The sequence below is a fragment of the Mirounga leonina genome, unplaced genomic scaffold, assembly GCF_011800145.1.
Source record: "Mirounga leonina isolate KUSES-001 unplaced genomic scaffold, KU_Mleo_1.0 Mir_82, whole genome shotgun sequence".
Lineage (NCBI taxonomy): Eukaryota > Metazoa > Chordata > Mammalia > Carnivora > Phocidae > Mirounga > Mirounga leonina.
Window position 1 is genome coordinate 4,035,721 of NW_023270825.1, and position 18,762 is coordinate 4,054,482.

General features: G+C 60.0%; 2 long non-coding RNA genes across 2 annotated transcripts; one reads left to right on the forward strand and one right to left on the reverse strand.

Annotated features, from left to right (window-relative positions):
- The first annotated feature begins 13,535 nt into the window (after positions 1-13,535).
- On the forward strand, positions 13,536-15,119 carry LOC118002305. Its single transcript, XR_004677013.1, has 3 exons — positions 13,536-13,618; positions 13,785-14,134; positions 14,389-15,119. It is a non-coding gene; the product is annotated as an uncharacterized LOC118002305 (long non-coding RNA).
- A 781-nt stretch (positions 15,120-15,900) lies between these two features.
- On the reverse strand, positions 15,901-18,542 carry LOC118002307. The gene is made up of 3 exons (XR_004677014.1): positions 18,018-18,542; positions 17,852-17,911; positions 15,901-15,947 (listed from the first exon to the last, which is right to left on the reverse strand). It is a non-coding gene; the product is annotated as an uncharacterized LOC118002307 (long non-coding RNA).
- Between the last annotated feature and the right edge of the window lie 220 nt (positions 18,543-18,762).

Here is an 18,762-nt window from a genome sequence, read left to right on the forward strand (position 1 = left end):
CCCCGGCGCAGACCCCAGGGCCTCCCCCAGCCCCGCCGCTGCAGTCTGCCAGATGCCCCCAGCTCCGCACGCCCCCAGCACCGCCCCCAGGCGGTCCTTGGGCCGCGAGATGGAAGCTCGGGGTCCAGGCGGGAGATGCCCAAGGTTCAGACACGCTGATCCTCCCGCCTCCTCCTAGCAGCCCTAGTCGGCTTGCTGCCCACGCCTCCGCAAGTCCCCACGCCTGGGGCGGGCCCCTAATTGTGAGTGACAGTGGCACATGGTCCCCCAGCAACTGACCCCCACCTGGGGGGCAAGGCCAAGATCCCCTCAAGCCCCCCATCAGCCCCCTCTCTCATCATCCTGTCCCCTGTCCCCCGTGCTGGGCCAGGGCGGCTGTCTCCCCCCCCCCCATTACGCCCACGCCGCTGCTCCCCCCCATCCCGCACCAGGCACGTCGAGCTCCGCAGGCCCGCCAGCCCCGCGCCGGCCCCCCTCCGGTCCCCCTCCGGTCCCCCAGCCCGGCCGCCCCCACAGGCCCACCGCCCCGCCTCCTGCCAGGACGCCAGCAGCCGGCGGTGCGTCAGCGACTGGGGCTGTGCGCACTTCATTTATTCAATAGCTCTGGGCCTGAAAAATACCGGCGAAATTGCATCCCATTTTCCCCAAGCCCATTAGCAACCAGCGGCTCGTTCTCGGTAATTCTGCTGAACCACTCCGGGCTGCCAGGGAGGGGGGCTCGGTTCAGCTGCCGCCCCCACCGGCCCAGAGAACAATAGCCTGACTTAGTCACCGGCAGAGGGTGGGACCCCCGCAGCCCCAGTCCCCCGCCTCTGCCAGCTGAGCCTTGTTCTGGCCTTTTCTCTGCCTTCAGTGGCTTCTCCTCCTCTCCACGCACTCCTAGCACCCCCTCAAAATCCACCTCCCTGGGCCCCCTGGTTGGATTCCTCCCCGGGGGCTCCCACAGCCTGGCTCCTCTGACCACCTGCCACCCTAGGCGGCAGGGTGCCCTTGGGGGCGGGGCGTCAGTTACAGCCATGACCTCCGCCAGCCCCCTCCTTTCCTGAATGTTCACCTGGCCGCCACTGAGCCCACCTGACCTGCATTAAAGCCCAGCACCCCTGCCTTCCCACAGGGGACCCCGACTTGGAGTGGCAGCACCTCCCACCTGCTGGCCACAGGACCTCAGGCAGGTGGCTGTCCCGACCCCGGACTGACTGGTTTTCAGTGGAAAATGGGAAAAGGTGATATTAAAAGCTGCCAGGCAGGAGGCAGGGGCATTCCGGGAGAGGGAGGAGGAAAGGGGACCTTTGTCGTCGGGCATGTCCTCTGGGCCGTGGGCCGCGTCTTGGGGCTGTGCATTCACCACCCCATGCTGAGGCCATGACTGAGGGGTCTTTCTCCCCGACCCTGAGGGTGACCCAGGGGTCTAAGTCCTCTGTCTTCTGGCTTGCACGCGGCTAGGGAGAGAGCGGGCACCACGAGCTCTCTGTCCAGAGCGGTGGGCTGCTGGGGTCCCGCTGGCTAAGTGCAAGCCTGATGCATGAAGTATTAATACACACTCATGGCCTCTGTCTTGTTCTAGGCTATGTCCAAAGTGCCAGGGAGCTTGGGGAGGCCGGCGAGCCCCTAGCTGCGGCTCCTTCTGGTGAATCACAGCACTCACAGGATCCTGGAGAAGGGGACATGGGGGGAGATGTGGACGCGAGGCAGTTGGCCGGTCTTCCCCTGGGCCATGGTGGGGGTTGGTTCTAGCTTGGGGACCCCTGTGTGGTGCACGTGTGAGGCAGGGAAGCAGGAAACCTGGGGCTGTGGGGCTTTTCGGGGGACCCACGAAGTGACCCCCCCATTGGGGAGATGGAGCATCATCTCTTTGCCCCAAGCCCAGGAAGAGGCAGCCTTAGTAAAGCTGGGCGCGCCCCCCACACCCCTGCCGGGTGCTGTGCGGCCGCCAGCCCCCTTCCTCCTGGAATGGCCTCAGGAAAATGTCAGTGCGGAGGGAGATGCCAAATGGAAGATGGCAGCAGACAGGAGCCGAGCATCAGCCCCGCCCGACCCAGCCGGGCCTCTGCGGGGAAGGGGCCCTCGGCCCCCGCTGCCCAGGGACTCACGCGAGCCCTGCGCCCCACCCCTCCGGGGGCTCCGTTCGTGGCTTCCCTGGGGCACAGCGGCTGCAGCCCGAGCTCAGCTTCCCCTGAGGGTCCCAGCCGGGTGTGGGGCTGGGGCAGGAGAGGCAGGGACATCGGCAGGGACCTCCGAGGGACAGGGCGCTCACCAGCCACTCCACGCTGTGCTGGGCGCAGGCTCAGGTCTCTCTCCCAAGACCCCAGGTCAGACAGTAAGGAAACAAGGCTCAGAGGGCTTGAGTCCCTTCCCCAAGGTCACACAGCAAGCCGGTGGCAGAGCTAGGCTGGTTGCTCAGGGGAGCCCAGTCTGGGGCTCCTGCAGCGTCAGTGACCCCTCGGTCCCCGGACCCATCCGCTGCTTAAGCTTAAGGTGGAGAGTGAAGTATGAGCAGCCTCAAGCCGTCAGCCCCTCGATTCCCCTGACTGAGGGCTGGAAATGTAATTGTCTTGTGCAAAACAAACTTTTCTTTCTGTGAGAGAAACTCAGTTTTATTCTCGGGCACTGTGTGACCCCGGCCTTGCTCCGTCAGATGTCCGGCCTCCCCGGGCGCCCACCAAAGGGGAGGTGTGGCCGGCCGAACAGTCCTCAGAACGGGCACAGTGCCCCCTGAGCCCCGGGAAACAAATGAGCATGGCCATTAGGGGAACTGGAAGTGAGGGGAAGAACCGCCCACCCTGGAGAAAAGAGGCCTCATCACCAAGAGGCCAGAGTGGGGTCACCTTCATTAGTGACCAGGGGAAGATGAGAGAGTCCTGTGGCTTGGGGGCATCACACTGTGACCCAGGAGCACCTACACAGAGTGTGGGTTGCTTTAGTCTCAGAAAGAACCAGTGAGAAACCACACTTCGGAGAGAGCTGGGTCCACTCTGACCCCAAGCCTTTCTTCTAGCCCAGCTTGTGACACAGCAGTCACCCATCAACCAGGATCCACAGCTCCTTACTGTCTCTGCCAGCAAACATCTCTGCTGCCCAACTTCCTAGACCCCTTCGCACCCCACTTGGGGTCCCTGACCTTGGCTCAGACACATAGAACGGCCCGAGCCTCACGTGCACATCTGTGTGTGTATGTGTGCACAGAGCAGAGTAGGTGTGTGGTGTATACAATCATTTACATACATATTCCTCAATCTTCTGAAAGTCGATGTGGGGGTGTGGGGCTGGCTGGGTAGAGCTGTGGATTGGGGCTCAAGGGGGGAGACAGAGAGGAGCTCCTGGGTGAGAGACGCCTTGTGACACGGCCCCGCTCGCTGAGGTTTGGGGCTCAAACTCAGGGAGGGCTGCCCTGCCAGGACTCTCCCAGCTCTGGGGCCCCCGCTGTACCCGGAGCCAGCCTGAATCACAGCACTGGCCACTAGCCAGCATTGCCTGCCTATCTGTCCTGCCCTCTGACCCCGAGCTCGTTTGCATATGATACATCTGAGAGTCCCCAAACCCAGTGCCCCCCCTTCTGTCATTAATTCTCCAGCTCCTCTCCAGGGCCAGGCTCCCTGCTGAGTTCCCTCTTGCTCCCCAACTATGAACACCTAACTCAGCGACCCCGACTTGAACTTCTACCTCTGGGCCCTCCCACGCAGGCATCAGCCCACTCCTCCCCACCTCCAGGACCCGGGCAGGAGAGTCCCCAAGACAACAAAGTCAGGGCTGGGAGCTGCTCAGAAGTTCACCTCTGCTCCAAGGACCAAAACGGGTCAATGACCAAGGCAAGAGAGCAGATAAATAGTGGGGTATATCACCGTCTTAACCACAAAAGTAAAGGGGGACACCTTAGTTATGTCACAGGGTCTCAGGTCCCCGAGAGCCGTGAATCATCTCATGGCTAACATTCACCTCCTTGCACAGATTCACTCATCCGATCCTCACTGCAGCCCCATTTGATGGATGGGAAGCCTGAGGCACACAGAGCTGGAGTAGTGCTCTCACCATTGTACTCGGGCTGTCAGGGTACAGTGCCTGCACCCCCAGAACCCTGCTGCATGCCTTTGCAGGGGTGGGGCGGGAGGAAATGGCTATTTCTCAAAGGTCTGCATCCCAGGGGACCAGTAGAGCCCCTCTGAGGCCCCAGCTTCCCAGATGAAGGGACAGCGCGTGTAGGGCTGCAGCAAGGGATGGCAAAGGCCGTCTGCAGCAGGGGAGGAGGGGAGGCCCAGCCCCCGGGACACAGGGCTGGACCTAGGTGACACACTGAAGCTTCACGAGCAATGGGGTCTGATTCTCAAACTCCAGTTGTTTCCTCTGGGGAGCCATAATTCCCCCAGGCAACTCCTGGAAACTTCCATGGCCAGTTCTGGCTGGATGATGCATTGGGAAGAGAAGGGCAAGGGGTGAAAAGCGGAAGAAGGGGTGAGGAGTCCCAGGGAGAGAGGGGGTACGAGCCCCATCCTGTCCCACCTCCCGGGACTGTGGGAATGCAGGGAGAACCGCAGGGGTGGGGGGCTTCCCTGGATAATGGAGGGGGACTAAGAATGTAGCGGGGTGTTTGGATAGTTGGTGGCCCAGGAACCCGGAGGGCTGGGTCACGTGGGGCGGTGGCCCAGGAAGGGACTCTTGGGACTTTAGTGTCACATAATCTGATTCAATCACACCCATTTTACAGATGAGAAGACTGAACCCCAATGGAAGCAAGTGACTCCCCGGGGGTGAGCTCGGAGCCAGGATCCTGACAGATCCGTAACCAGAGGGTCACCAGGACTCTCTCCCACTGGTTTGAATGCAGCAGCCAGCTCTGCCGGGCGCACGGCCGTGCACAGAGAGGGTGGTAGTGTTGCACGATGGTTAGAACAGTGCGCCCCCTCCAGGGGGACTGTGTGAAGGAGGGAGGGGTGGGCTGGGGCCATAGTAGGGAAAGTACCAGGCCCTGAGACTCTTCCCGGGAAGCCAGCCCCTCAGCATGTCTGTTTGGGATCCCTATAGGAAATGTAGAAGTGAGAATGAGTGGGGTGAGCTGACATGACCTGTGGGGCAGGGCTGGGCTGTGGACCTTGGGAACTCCCCGGCCACACTCTACAACCTCCCCAAAAGGTGACTTCGGCAGGCCACTACCCCCGCCGCCGACAGAGCTACTCACATGGGCAGCTTTCTCCCTAGACTTGGAGTGGGAGAGGGTCATGGGGGGCAGGGGATTCTGGGAATGCCTGCCCCAGGTCTGGGGACACTTGGCACCCTCTGTGACCTGGTGTAGAGCTTTGCTGGGGACCTGGATGCAGCCCTGAGCATAAGGGGCTCTGTCCCTCATGGTTCTGTTTGGGGGTGCCTTTGAGAGCAAGGGGGCGGATGGGGAGGCTACAGCCCCTGGATGCTGGGGCTAACACTGAGGGGTGGTCTGGACCATTCGGGGTAGCCCCCAGGCCAGGGTGCTTTGGGCAGCAGCTTTGTGATGACTTCAGGATCCACGGGGACGCCAACCAGCCATGGGTCACCAGGAGGAAGCCCCCAGTTTAAGGAGAACCTAACCCAGTCAAGCACTGCACGAGGCACTTTATATATACTTAAAACCCACCTCTCATCGGGCTCACGAGGTTGGTGATAGTGTGCCCATTTTATAGATGAGGAAGCGGAGGCTCAATGCCAGGAAGTGACAAGGCTGGATTCAAACCTAGGTCCTCATGGGAACCCACACCCACCAGACCTATTCTATTAGGTTTTTCTTTTTATCTTTTTTTTTTTTTAGTAAATTCTGCACCCAACCTGGGGCTCGAACTCAGGACCCCGAGATCAAGAATCCGGTGCTTTTCCAACTGAACCTGCCAGGCGCCCCACTGGGTTTTTTTTAATTAAACAAACAACGCCCCCTACAGGGCCCCCCACCAGGTGTGTACACTGAACCTGGGGTCGGAAAGGCAACCTCACGCCCCCTTCCCAAACAGTCACTGTCAGAAGTGTTTTTCCAACGGGCGAGTTTGCCCCCCCGCAGGGGCTCTGGAGAAGGGGTGGCGGATGCCAGGGGGGGCAGCCGGGGAGGGGCGAGGGTCGACCCGGCAGCTGCGCTCACGGCGGGCTCCCCTGGGGGGGGCGGGGGGTCACCGGCAAGAGCCGGAGGCACTTCCGGCTGTGGGTGGACCGGGCCAAGGAGCGAGGCCTCTCCGCGCCCCGGTCCTGCTCCGTCCGGTGGGGCCGGTCCCTGCGGAAGGCTGCGGGGGGGGTGGGGGAGGTGGGGGGGCGGCAGAGGGCGGGGGGCGCGGAGGGGAAGGCGCCCCCCCCGAGCCCCGGGGCCCCCGCACGGTGGCGGCGCCCCCCTGGCTGCAGAGCTGGGGACCGAGGCCCTTCCCCCGCCCAGCCCGCCGAGCCCCAGACCGAGGCGGCCGCGGCGCGCGGGCGAGAGGCTCTGGGGCGAAGAGTGAGTCACCGCGGCCCCGCGCGGCCCTCCCGGCGGAGCGGCGGCGGCAGGTTCGGCAGGTAATTATGTAATTGACGAGGCCCGGGCCGCTTCTGAGTCAGCCGGGCTGAGTCGTGACCGGCGGAGGCTGCAGAGCGGAGGCGGGGGCTCGGCCTCTGCCCCTGGGGGGCGGGGGGCCGGCTCAGACCCAGACGGCAAAGCGTGTCTTCCGGGCCCTGGTTCCCACCTGGAAGCGCGGGGCCCACAAGTGGGGGCGGCGGGGAGTGGCCCCCGCCGCGGAGGACCCCTCCGCTTCCCTTCCCGCTTCCTTTCCCGGAGACGCTCCCTGCAGGGTCCCCGCTGGGCAAAGGCTGGTGACTCTAGAGCAGAGCCCCCACCCCCACCCCCGCCCCAGGCAGATGGCCTTTGTTTTTAAACCTTCCCCTTAATGAACATCATCTCTGAACATATAGAGGTACACAAACGTATTTAGATTTTTATAATGGGTATTTATTATTCAAATAGCCCAACGACATGCCAAGTGTTTGCAAAGGAAGAGCAGGAATTCCTGAGCCCCTCCGCGGGGATGGGGCTGGGGTCTTTGGCTCTTTGGTTTGAGTTCATTGCCACTCAGAGTCCTCTGCAGGCCCACATGGTCCTCCCCAGTCCACAGTGCAGGCCTGTCCCCTGATGGATCTGCCCCCCGCCCCCCCGTACCCACTCAGGGTCCTTTAAAGGGTGGGGAGTGCACAGCCTCCCCTTCTTCCTGGGGGTGGCAGGAGAGGGCGCTGGTCCAGCAGGACTGTGCGTCTGTCCATCTGTCCCCCAGGGCATGGGTGCCATCAGCCTTCTCCAAGAGCAGGACCTTCTGGGAGTCCTGTGAGGCAGATGAGCCTGGGGAGGAAGACGCTGACGCTCCAGGTGGGTTCACCGACAGCAGAGACCCCTGAAAGGGTAGGGGAGACAGAGAGTCAGGAGCAGGACCCAGAGCCCAGGCCACAAACAAGCTGAGCGCTTCCGGGGTCCCCCTGGCGGTGTCCTTGACTCTGAATCTCCAGGCCCAGCTTGAACGGGCATCTGAGTGAAACAGATGCCCCCTACTTCCCTGTGCCTCTGTTTCCTCACCTGGCACCCAGCATCCTGGACAGGAAGGGAATGCAGACCCCCGGGGCTGTCGGGGTGGCCGGACTAGCTGCCCTCTGCTCCTTCTTTTCCTCCCATCACTTCCTCTCCCAACCAGCCCCCTCCCCACTCAAGCCCCCCTTCTATTTTTCCTGGCTTAAACCTGCCACAGACACCACCACACCCGGAAAGAGATAAATAAATAAAAGAAAAACAGCCTCAACTGTGAAAAGCAGTCCAGATCTGAATTTTTTCCGGCCTGAGTTAATTACACTTTAAATTGGCATGTTTACTGATCGGGGATTTCAAGTTAACAGAGACACCCCCCTCCCCAACTGTTTGTACAGTAAAACTCAGCAGGCTGGCGGGCTCCCCCAGGCCTTGGCAGGCCCCGCAGCTCCCCTGCCAACGAGAAGCATAACAGAAACATCTATTTTTGAGTGTTAGAGAAAACGAAGATATCACAGATGGTGGGAAGCAGCATTCTGGAAGGTTTCCCACACCCCAGGCTCTGTGCACCCAGGCTCTGTGCAGAGCGGCTCGCCCCAAGGAAGACCAGGGCCTTCACTCCCAGGGACCCTGGAGGCAGGGCCCCGCTGTCCCCCCTGTCCGGGGCCTCGCCGGCTCAAGCCTCCCTCCCACGGCAGCCCATGTGGGGTTTGCTCACTTCTCCACAGCCGGGCAGAGCGAGGCTGGCCTCTCCTTGGAGCAAGGCTGTCTGGGGTGTGCAGGGAGCTCTGGGCAGGAGTCAGGAGGCCCTGTTTCATTCATTCACTCAGTGAGCACTGTTTAGGGCCTGGGGGAGCTACACTGAGTAAGGGGGCATGATCTCTGTCCTGAGACCCACCCTGATAATGAGCTTGGGTCTCCCCTAGACCCCGCGTGCCCTGGGCAAATCCCACCTTTGCTCCCTGCCCGAATGGGAGGCACCTTGTGGTCCTTGCAATGTGCACTCACCTGACCCAAGGAATGCCTCTAGGGTCAGACCGGGCTCCCCGGCTCACAGTCCACATCTCTCCAGGCAGAAGTGGTCTGGTGGGATTACCTCTGGCCCAGCCCTTGGCTCATGGCTGCAATCAACCAAAGGCTCCATGTACTGGGCACCTGCCGAATGCCCCGTCCCGTGTGTCTGCCAAGGGAAGACAAAGTCAACAAGCATCCCAGGACAGCTTCCCTGGGCTAGGTCCTGTGGGGTACATGGGCCCCACAGTGACCAAACCAGAACAGCCCCTGTCCCGGCAGAGCTGGCGACCTGTAGACCAAAGAATCAGGGGACTGATATCTGACTGCAGGTTGAGGCTCTGTGTATGTGTGTTGGGGGTAAGGGTACGCAAGGGAAGGCTTCCTGTAGGAGGTGGCAGTGAAACTGGGCCTTTAACGATAAGGACAGGCATTCCAGGTAGGGGTACAGCATGAGCACAGGAATGGCACTGGGACTTCAAGGTATAAAAGCAACCATCACACACCAAGGACACGAGGTGGGCTTTGAGATGTCCCATCATGCACCCATTTGGGTCCAGCAGCCATAATGGCCCCAAAGTCCTGCCCTGTGACTGGTCAGGTGGCCTGGAGTGACTCCTGTCCTCTCTGCTGCCACGCCGGGGATTTGGGACCTGCCCCGCAGCCGCTGGCTCACCTGCCGGGCATGCCTTTCCTTGGGGTCCCTCCCCACGCCCAACCCCACACTCGGCCGCCGGGCGGGCAAGTGAAGCTGCGCAGGCGCGGGCTCCCATCACAGGGATGATGGGAAAATGATGAACGAGCCTCCATCCCACCCCTGCTTCCTGCTTCCCCCACCCCCCCCCTGCCCCCCCCCCCCCCCGCCGTGACAACCGGCCCCTCTGCCTCCGCGGGGTCTCGTCAGCCGCCTTGGCTGCAAAACCTTGGCGGCGCTTGGTGGAGATTTACGTCCATCTTCCCCAGATTCTTCTTTTTCTCTCTGCTTCTTTATTCCCTCAAAGAGCACCCTTTTATTCATTCATTCCACAGACGTCCTCCCAGCCCCTCCTGTGTGCTTCTTCCCGGCAGTGAAGAGATCTGACTTCAGGACACGCTCGCGTGTTGCCCACCTTCTCTGCACCAGTGTCTGCGGCCAGCCTCGATCCAGGCATTAGCTGAGCAAGGCCGACACTGCAGGGTCAAGGGCCTGGCTTCTAGAAGCTCTGTGGCAGGGTAGCAGCCTCACTCCCCCCGTGGGCATTGAGGTATTGAATCCTGCTTGGGGTTCCTGCAGGCTTGGGGTGCTAGGGTCACCCCAGTTTTGCAAAGAAGGAAATTACTTATTTGCCAGAGATGGGTCCTGACCCTGAACTTTGAGACAACACTCAAAAGAAAAGCCGTGGCAAAGCATGCCAGGCTCTTGGACCTCAGGTTCCTTACCTGTGTGCGGATGTGAGCAGAAGGGGTGGGGCGAGGGGACAAGAGGGAATGCACTCAGGGAGCCCATTCAGCCCTGACATGTGATGGTGCTTCCAGGACCGGACCAGTCCCTGAGTTGTGCAGGGTGGGATGCACACAAGGGCGGGGGCCGAGCAGGGCAAGGCGGAGGCTGGGGGAGCAGGGCTGGTGCCTGGCCTGCCCCGTCGAGACCAGAAAGCTTGGCCTGAGCTCCCCACTCTTGCTCACCAGCTGTCCTGACTAGACCTGCACACAACCCTCAAATGCCCTCCAGGGTGGTAGCGAAAGGCACAAGTCAAAGTGGGTCCTTGGTCCTTAGCTCTCCCCTGGGCCCTGGGGCTCCTGACAGAGCAAGCAGTCCTCTCCCTGGGCCAGACAGGAGCCAGGGTCCATGGGGACCGTACCCAGCTGCAAGCATCCCATGTCGTGGGGTGGGCACCCAATTGGAGAGATGCCAGGTGGGTGCAGGGAAAATCCCATTGAAAGTATGGCAAGCTGAGTGTTCGGAAGAGGAGGCCTACCTTGTCATGCAGAGAGAATTTGGGCGGGGGACTGTTCTAGAGCTCTGTGGCTCTCAGCAGGCAGAGTGCCTGCTGGGTGGTCTCGAAGGAGTCTCTCCACCTCTCTGTGCCTCACACCCTTACTGTAAAAACAGAGGCTGCTTCCCACACAGGCTGGGGGGGGGGGTGCAATGAGCAAACACCCTAGAGCTGATGGACAGGTGGGGGCTGAAGCTTATTCAGGGCGGCTAGTATTTCCCTGCTTAACCCCCCTTAAAATGGTAAGGCGAGGAGACTATAGGTCCAGACGCACTAAAGCGCCTCAGTTTTCAAAGTGGCTCATTGAATTGTGTCCAGGAGACGTGATGGGGGGAGCCAGGGTCCTTGCCCACGCGGGCCCCAGGAGACAGTCCGCACCCCATGGGCTCAGACCCATGACTGGATTAACACAACACCTTGGAGATGAGCCCAAGTCACTGACCCTCTGGTTTGAGGGTCCACAGCGACTGTCATCCCAGCCGCTGTGGGGACAGACATTTTCATTTGGCCCTTTGTTTATTCTCTCTTCTGCTCAAACAATAGATAAACCAGTAATTTGGCTTTTAATGAAATTCTGCCCCGAGCAGCATGGGGTCACTGTCTTTGGGTCTACAATGAGTTTGGAACATATGCCGCTGAATGCCTGGTACCCTGGGCTGACATTTTGTCTCATGCATAATTCTCAAGTGGTGGCTGATCCACCCAACGCTTCCCCCGAGTGGCAGCCTGGGGGGCACCCGGGCTATTCAAGCTGGGGTGTGGAGATGGTTACATTGGAGCTATTAAATAAGGCTAATGTCGCCTCCCGCCCCCTACAAACATTTAATATATTCCAAAGATGTGTGGATGCATTAACAGCAATTTTCATCTCCAAATGTCCCCATTTAGTCAGTTCCATGCATAAAATATTAGCCCTGACACCACACGCCAGCCTGTTGCAGACGGAGCTCCCCAGAGCACCTGGCTCTGAGCACTGCAGTGTGCCACAGGGGGGAGGCGGGCGCTCAGTTGGTGGTTGCAGGATTATCTTGGGGCTCATCTCTCCTTTTGGGGGTCCCGGGAGCCCCTTAGAAAGTGGCGAGGAGAGCCCAGACCCAGCTGACCCGACCCTGTTGCAGCAAACCTCAACCCTCCCAAATGACATCTGGAAGGGGCAGAAAAAGCCAGAAAACCAAACGTTTCACAAATGTAAAGAATTTCTAAAACCCGATCACCATATTCATGTGCTCCGTCACTACGTCTTTGGTCTTGTCTTCCGTCTTGTCTTCCTGTCTTCCTCCCTGCCTCCTTTGTGCCCCCATACTTTTCTGGGGATTAACTTGATAAAGGCCCCTGCCCTTAGGGAATCTGTTAGTCAATCAACAAACACTCGCCATTCCTCTATTATGGGCCTGGCCTGGGTCCCAGGACTGGGGACAGAGCAGGGAACAGGACAGAAAAAAATCCCTACCCTGAGAAACCTTAGTCTGGGGGAGGAGGGGGAGAAAGCAGACATTAACAGCAGGTAATTTCAGACAGCAGTGGACCAGGAGGAAAGCTGGAACAGGGTACTGACAGAGGGCGACTAGGATGAGGGGCGGCTAGGCTGGGGGGGTCAGGGACAGCCTCGCCGAACAAGGACATTCCATCCCCTCCAGAATCCTGAACCCCTGCTCTAGAAAGGGGCAATCCCTTTGGAACAAGAGACTGTGCTGGGTGCCCTGAGATGGGGACATCCCCATCTAGGCCCTAGAGAGGGGGAGGATGAGGCAGTCTGCAGTGGCAGCTGCACAGGACCCAGCTCCCAACAGACGGGTGGGTGGACCTAGAGTGGGGGTAGGTATAGGGTAAACGCCAAAAGAAGGGCGTGGCAGGGGATGTGGTGGGCCGCCTGGGGTCTTGCAGGGGGGCGTGAGGAAAGGGGTGCCTTGGAGGGGCTTTGGGCGGTGCAGAGAGAGCCAGATTGCTTGCTGGAAGGTTCTCCTGGCAAAAGCAGGAGGTGGAGACCCCGGTGGGGCCCGTGCAGGGGTGTGAGCCAGAAGGGCGGCCCCTAAGGCAGGGCCAGAAAGGAGGGCCAGGTGCACACAGCCGCCCCACCTGGGGCCCGGCAGACCGAGCAGGGGAGGCCCTAGAGCCATGGGGCTCCACCGGCGTGGACACTGCTGGGAACCTGGCACTGGGCACAGGGAGCCCGCAGGCCTGCACCAACGCCACCAGGGGAAGGGCGTGCAGAGAGGGGCCTTCCAGGGAGAGGCCATTGTCTAGCCACCCCCTCCCCAGTCCGGGGATGGGAGCCAGCGCAGAAAAAGCCTCCGGCCGCCCAGAAGACAATTCACTAATACCAAACACCCTTGGGTCACCCCCTGGAGGCGCTCTAGGAGCTCCCCTTTGCAGTAGCCCAGACCCGTCCCCCACCCCCCACTCCCCACCCCTGGGGCCCTGCGGTGGTCTGGGCAGGGCTGGGTGCCCTCGGGAAAGGAGAATCAGCAGGTGGAGGCCTAGCCCAGCCCTGAGGTAACGGCCCCGAGTGGGGACGTCAGGAGCTACCAGTTTGGGGGCCTCGGGAGCCACAGGCCCGCTCCGTGTGGCCCTCAGAAGCCGTCTAGAACGAGAGGAGCTGGAACATGACCAGGCCGGGGGGCACGGGTCCCTACACCAAGTCCACAGGTCGGCCAGCGCCGAGGCTTCTGCCACCTGGAGCCGGCACCCGGACGGGACGTCGTCCAAGGCGGGATTCGATACCGGAAAGAGGTTGACTGTATAATATTCATCGTATAGAAAGTGAACACCTCACAGGCAACCTATTTCAGGTACCACTGAGCAGGGCTGACTCCAGACGGGAGGCTTCTTCCTCACAGACGGCCCACCACGCGCCCCGGGGCCACGGGCTGGAGGTCAGCGCATGCTCGGGGCCCCCGCCGGCCCCCTCCCCGGCCCCGGCCCCGGCCCGGCCCCCTCCCTGGACGGCAGCGCGAGCAGGAGGCATGCAAGGTGGGATCTGATGCTGAAGAGGGGTCGACCGCGTATTGTGCGTCAGGATGAACGCGAACGCACCACGGGCAACCTCTCCTCAGGCACCCCACGGGGCAGCAGGTGCAGCAAGCAGAAGCTCGGGCTCTCCCCCAATGGGGCGGCGGCCGGCGCGGGTCCCCAAGGCAGGGCGGTGAGCGGCAAAGTGGCTGGGACAAGCCTCCCAGGTGCAGGCCATGCAGGGGCTCAGCCCTCGGTGGGGGAGGGGGGCCCCCGGGGACAGGGGCAGCCGCCCTCCGCAGTGGGGGGCCCTCCATGGTCTGGGGCACGGAGGACGGACAGAGCCATTCGCCTTGCAGCAAGCGGGGCCTCGTGGCCAGCCTCCCCCGGTGCAGACCCCCAGCGCCCACGGGCCCTCTGGGAAGCTCTCCCGGGGCGGACTCGATGTGGAGGGTCGGCGGAGAGGGCGACACAGGTCATTCGCAGAGCCCATGCACTCACGTACCCTGGAGGGGGCCGGCCTCAGAGTCGCAGGTGGTACTGAAAACAGGCCATCTGTGTTATATTCGGCATTAATAAAGCGAACTCATCACAGACAACCTCTCCTCAAGTACCCATAGAGACGCTGTCGAGGGCCGTCGAGGGCCGCCACCGCCGCCGTGGTGACCGCCTCGCGGGAGCCGTCCTGAGGGTGGATCAGACAGGAAAGGTGAGGGGCTGCCGGCTGGCCGTGCACGCCCGCCCTGCCCCGCCCCTCCCCTCCAGCCTCGGTGGCCAGGCCTCCACCCCGGGCGCCCCGCTGGGGCGATGACACGGACCCCTCCCCGCCCAACCCCATGCCCGCCCCCGCAGGGCTTCATGTCCAAGAGATCCTCCAAGGTGAGATTTGATACTGAGAAAAGATCAACCATGTATTATTCGAAGTCAATAAAGCGAATATAACACGGTCGATCTCCCTTCAAGTACCAGGAGAGGTGCTGAGCCGAGGAGCGACGGGCCCGGGCCCGCGGGCCCTGCGGGCTGCAGTGGATACGGACGGCTAGTGGACCAGGTGAAGTACATTCGAAACAATTACTTTCCAACTGGTCGACCATCCGTCCTGTACCCCAGAGCGGTGCTGCTACCGACGTTCTTCCCCGAGGTGCCACGGCCTCCGAGTCGGCCTCTCTGGTGGAATTTGATACCGAAAAGGGGTTCACCGAGCAACATTCGTCGTCCAGATGCAAAGTTGCTCGGGTAACCTCTCCCCGAGTACCATGGAGAGGCTTGGACGCTTGGACTAAGGCGGACGCTTCAAGGTGGCTGTGCTTCCAGAAGACCCTCCCCAAGGGCAGCCTGAACGCTGGGCATTCAGGGGCCGGAACTCCGCCCTCTACCGGACTCCCCTGCCCCCGCCAGCCGTTGAGGCCAACCATTCCATCCCCTCCCAGAATGAGCCAGATCCAGAGACCATTCCCCGAAGTGAATACGAGGGCCGTGGGGCGTGGGGGGATCTCAGGCTGGCAAGAGGGTGCCCTTGCTTGGGCGCATCATCCTAGAGGGCTCCCCAGGCGAGCTGACGGGCATCTGAGGCGCCCTTCTGCCCGACTGTCCTACACGGGGGCTATCTGCCGATGGGTCTGACGCACAGCTGACGAAGATACCACCCTGCCTGCCCTCAGCTCCTCTTTCCCAGACCCCGGAGAGGGTGACCCCAGGCCCCGCGCCAGCACAAAGCCTCCCTCCAGGGGGCACTGCGTGTGTGCATGGTGCTAACGGCCAGCACTGCGCTCCCCGAGGTGCCCCCAACACCACCTCCAGCCCCGTATAGGCGTCACCCCCCCGCAGCGTCCTCCAAAGGGCGATTTAATACAAAAAAAACCTGGTTGATCATTTGATTAGCCTCACAAGCAAAGCAAGCAAAACACCAAAAATAAAGGCTAGGAGGAGTGGGGGGAGAAAAAAGCAAATGAGCCAAACATAATCTCTCTTCAAAAAAAAGGCAAAGCAGCTCTGATATCAGAACCCTGGTTCTTCACAGAGTTGACATCAGATCCAGAATATGCCCCCAAATAATGGACTGGCCAGAGAGGGCCAGGGAGCAGATGACCTATGCGACAAGCAGAGTCTGGATTCTGTGCCCACCACCCATTTTGCGAACTTTGGAGTGGGACCGACAGCAGAATCCTTTCCCTGATGTTGGCACGAGTTCAGAAAGCCCTTGGGTCTTGCTACCATTGCAGCAAGGAACCGGCCACCCAAGGTCTGTCCTGAAGAAAGAAAACGCAATATGGAAGCGTCCCTGTCCATGGATACTGACCTGCGGCTCAGAGATGCTTTCCCAGAGCTGACATCACCTCCTGACGGGCTCGTGAGAATGGGCTGGGCGGCAGCGGCTACTGGACCAGATGACATACATCACCAACACACTCAGGGCATGTCCTGGGGCTGCACCCATGCACCTACCCTGGCGAGGGCTCCAGCCGCTGGCCACCTCCTGAGGGTGCTGTGGCTTCTGGGAATCCTCCAAGGCAGGGCTTGATCTGGAAAGAGATCCACCAGACAGTGCTGGTCATCAACGAATCATGCCAGCAAAGGACAACTTTTCACACCCCGCGCAACGGTCTGGATCCTAGAAACACCAATTCCAGGACCACCTCCCAAACGAGGCCAGCCTCCGCGACCAAGCGACACTCGGCTGGTCTGTGGGGCCAGCCTGGGGCCTGGGGACATGCCAACACCTCCTGTGGGTTGCACAACAGCACTGATGACAACTGTCCCCACTGACCAAGGATCTCCTGCCTCACTTGTGGAGGGAGTCAGCGTGTTGCCCAGAGCTCCGCAAGGGGGTGAAGGGATGCCAAGAGGAAGCAGATCAGGAGAGGCCCAGCACTGAGAAGGCACACACGCTGGTGACAACATGCACCCCATCACCAGCGTGTCACCCCTGACGTCAGCAAGCCCGCTCAGGAAGCTCTCTGGGAAGACTTGGGACAGAAAGAAAAGGTCAGACGCATAAAGGACACTGTGCCCGGCCCCCGTGTTCCTGCTGACCCCACGGACCGCACGCCACACGTGCGAATTTAACCACCTTAATGAGAACTGTGCCGACACTGATTTTCATACAAATCGTGTTTTTCACAGTGAATTCCATTAAACTAATCAAATTCCCTGTTTAGCCTCCCTGGCTATGCTGTTGAGCTGTTTTCATTTCTTTTATTTCCCTTTGCTATTTTCGCCCAAATCATCTTCATTAGGATCAATTCTTTTCCATTTACAAATTTGCACGGGGATCGGATCCCTCAGTGCGCCCGTGTCTGCGTCCGCCCGGCTGCGTCGGGAGTGCGCCGCCGTCCGTTTCCTCCCGTGGCTGCCACGCCTACAGGGCTCTGTGGCCCCAGGTCGGATGCGGCAGCTGACACGTTGTCGAGAAAATTAGATTCTTCTGCCAATTTGTAGACAACTGAGCATGTCTTACGCGGCGACTTTTCCGTTGTGTTTAGTGTTATTTTGTGTTGATTACTTTTATCACTGTTACTTAATACAAGTAGGGTTCAGTACTGACAGCTTCTATTCATCCCCTAACCCATGAGAAAATGGAGAGTGCTGGTGGGCAGGGGGATGGCGAGACAGAGAGAGAGAGGGAGAAGAGGAGCGGCGCAGGGAGAGGAACCGGAGAGACAGACAGACAGAACGCAGGAGGGGTTTTGTGCGAGACAGAGAGAACGAGAAGCCGCGGCCTCTCCAGCTGCTGAGGGCAAACTCTTCACTAACCCACAAGGTCAAAACTCCTCCCGAGGAGAAGCGGGGCAGGCAGAATGTCTTTGGGATCAGTGGTCAGACTGGTGATGTAAGGAGGGTCCCAGGTGAGCTCTGGAGCAGATTGAGCACTGACACCAGCCTTCCAATGCCCCAGGTGACCCATGCTATGAATGGAACCTGTGTTCTCTGATCCACATCATCCTTGTCCACCCGCACCCACACCATCCGTTCTCGTTCATGGGAGAGGTGTAGACCCTGAGCTTGCCACTGGGCCCCAGAAGCCATCACCGGCAGGATTTGATACTCAAACAAAAGTTGCCTTTGTGTGATTCAACATAAATAAAGCGAATTCACCAAGGGCAACCTCTGCTCAAGGGTCAAAGGTCAACAGGGGCAAGAGCACCAACAAGACGCCTCTTCACCGAGGGCAGCACTGCCTTCAGGGTCTAGCTGCTCATTTCCACCCCCCGCCCCCAACTCCCTGGCACTAGCCTGGCACTACACCCGGGAGCCTCCCACACCTGATCAGAACATGTCTTGTCGGAGGGGAGGGCATCATGCACCAGCTCAAATGGCACCGGGTGATCCCCTGACCTGGCTTCAGCTGGGAGCGGGGGGCTGGGGGAGGCTCTGAGCACACGCACCACAAGTCAGACCCATATCTAGGCAGCATCTGGCCACTTACCCTCGAGAGGCACAGACACCCAGGTCTCATCCCAAAGCTGGCGCCTCCGCTGGGCAGGCCCTGCATGGGGATTTAACACAGAGAAAGGAGCGGTCATTTAACATTGTCTAGAAGTACTGTGGCCATGGCAGGGACCTCCAGCCTCCAAGCCTGTGGGGTCCCTGACCTGAAGACTGGGGACTCCTCTTGGAGTGGGGGAGCCGGCATGGCGAGGGCGAACCGGCCACGTCATCGGGAAAGCAGAGGCTTGCTGCTGTCCTTCATTCCCTCTTCCTCCAGGAGGGCCTCGGAGAGCCACTTGAAAAAGAAAATGTGTCAACCAGCCACTATCCATTCATCCAACATCACATCTACCATGTGCACTGAGGAACACAGCAGTAAGCAAAACCCCCAGGGAGCTCGCACTCTGGTGGGCAAGAGAATGATAAAGGAAGGTCTATGATAGAACAGCAACATAGTAATAATGATCATCCCAAGAGCCAATTCTTTTTCAACTGCACTACGTTTCAAGCACTGTCCAAACACTCTGCACACGTATTGAGGTTTTATACCTACTCTATGAGTAGGCATTGTCTCCGTTTTACAGATGGGTAAACTGAGGCACAGAGGTGATCGCCTAAGTAACTTGCCCAAGATCCCAAAGCTCGTAAACATAAGGTAAATCATACATGCTATGAATGATTCTTATCTTGCACCAGGAATAAACAAATCATGCCGTGGAAACCTGTCTTCAAATACCTCGATTCTCAGGACCCAAGAAATCCCCACCCCCAGCCCCACCTCCCCAGGGTGGGCTTTGCACCCTGAGGACTAGGACACTTGAAGGCATCCTAACACAATGCATAGGTAAAGTGTGTGCCCTCCACTCAGCCAGGCTGTTGGCATAGCGCAAAGGTCCCCTCCCCTAGAAT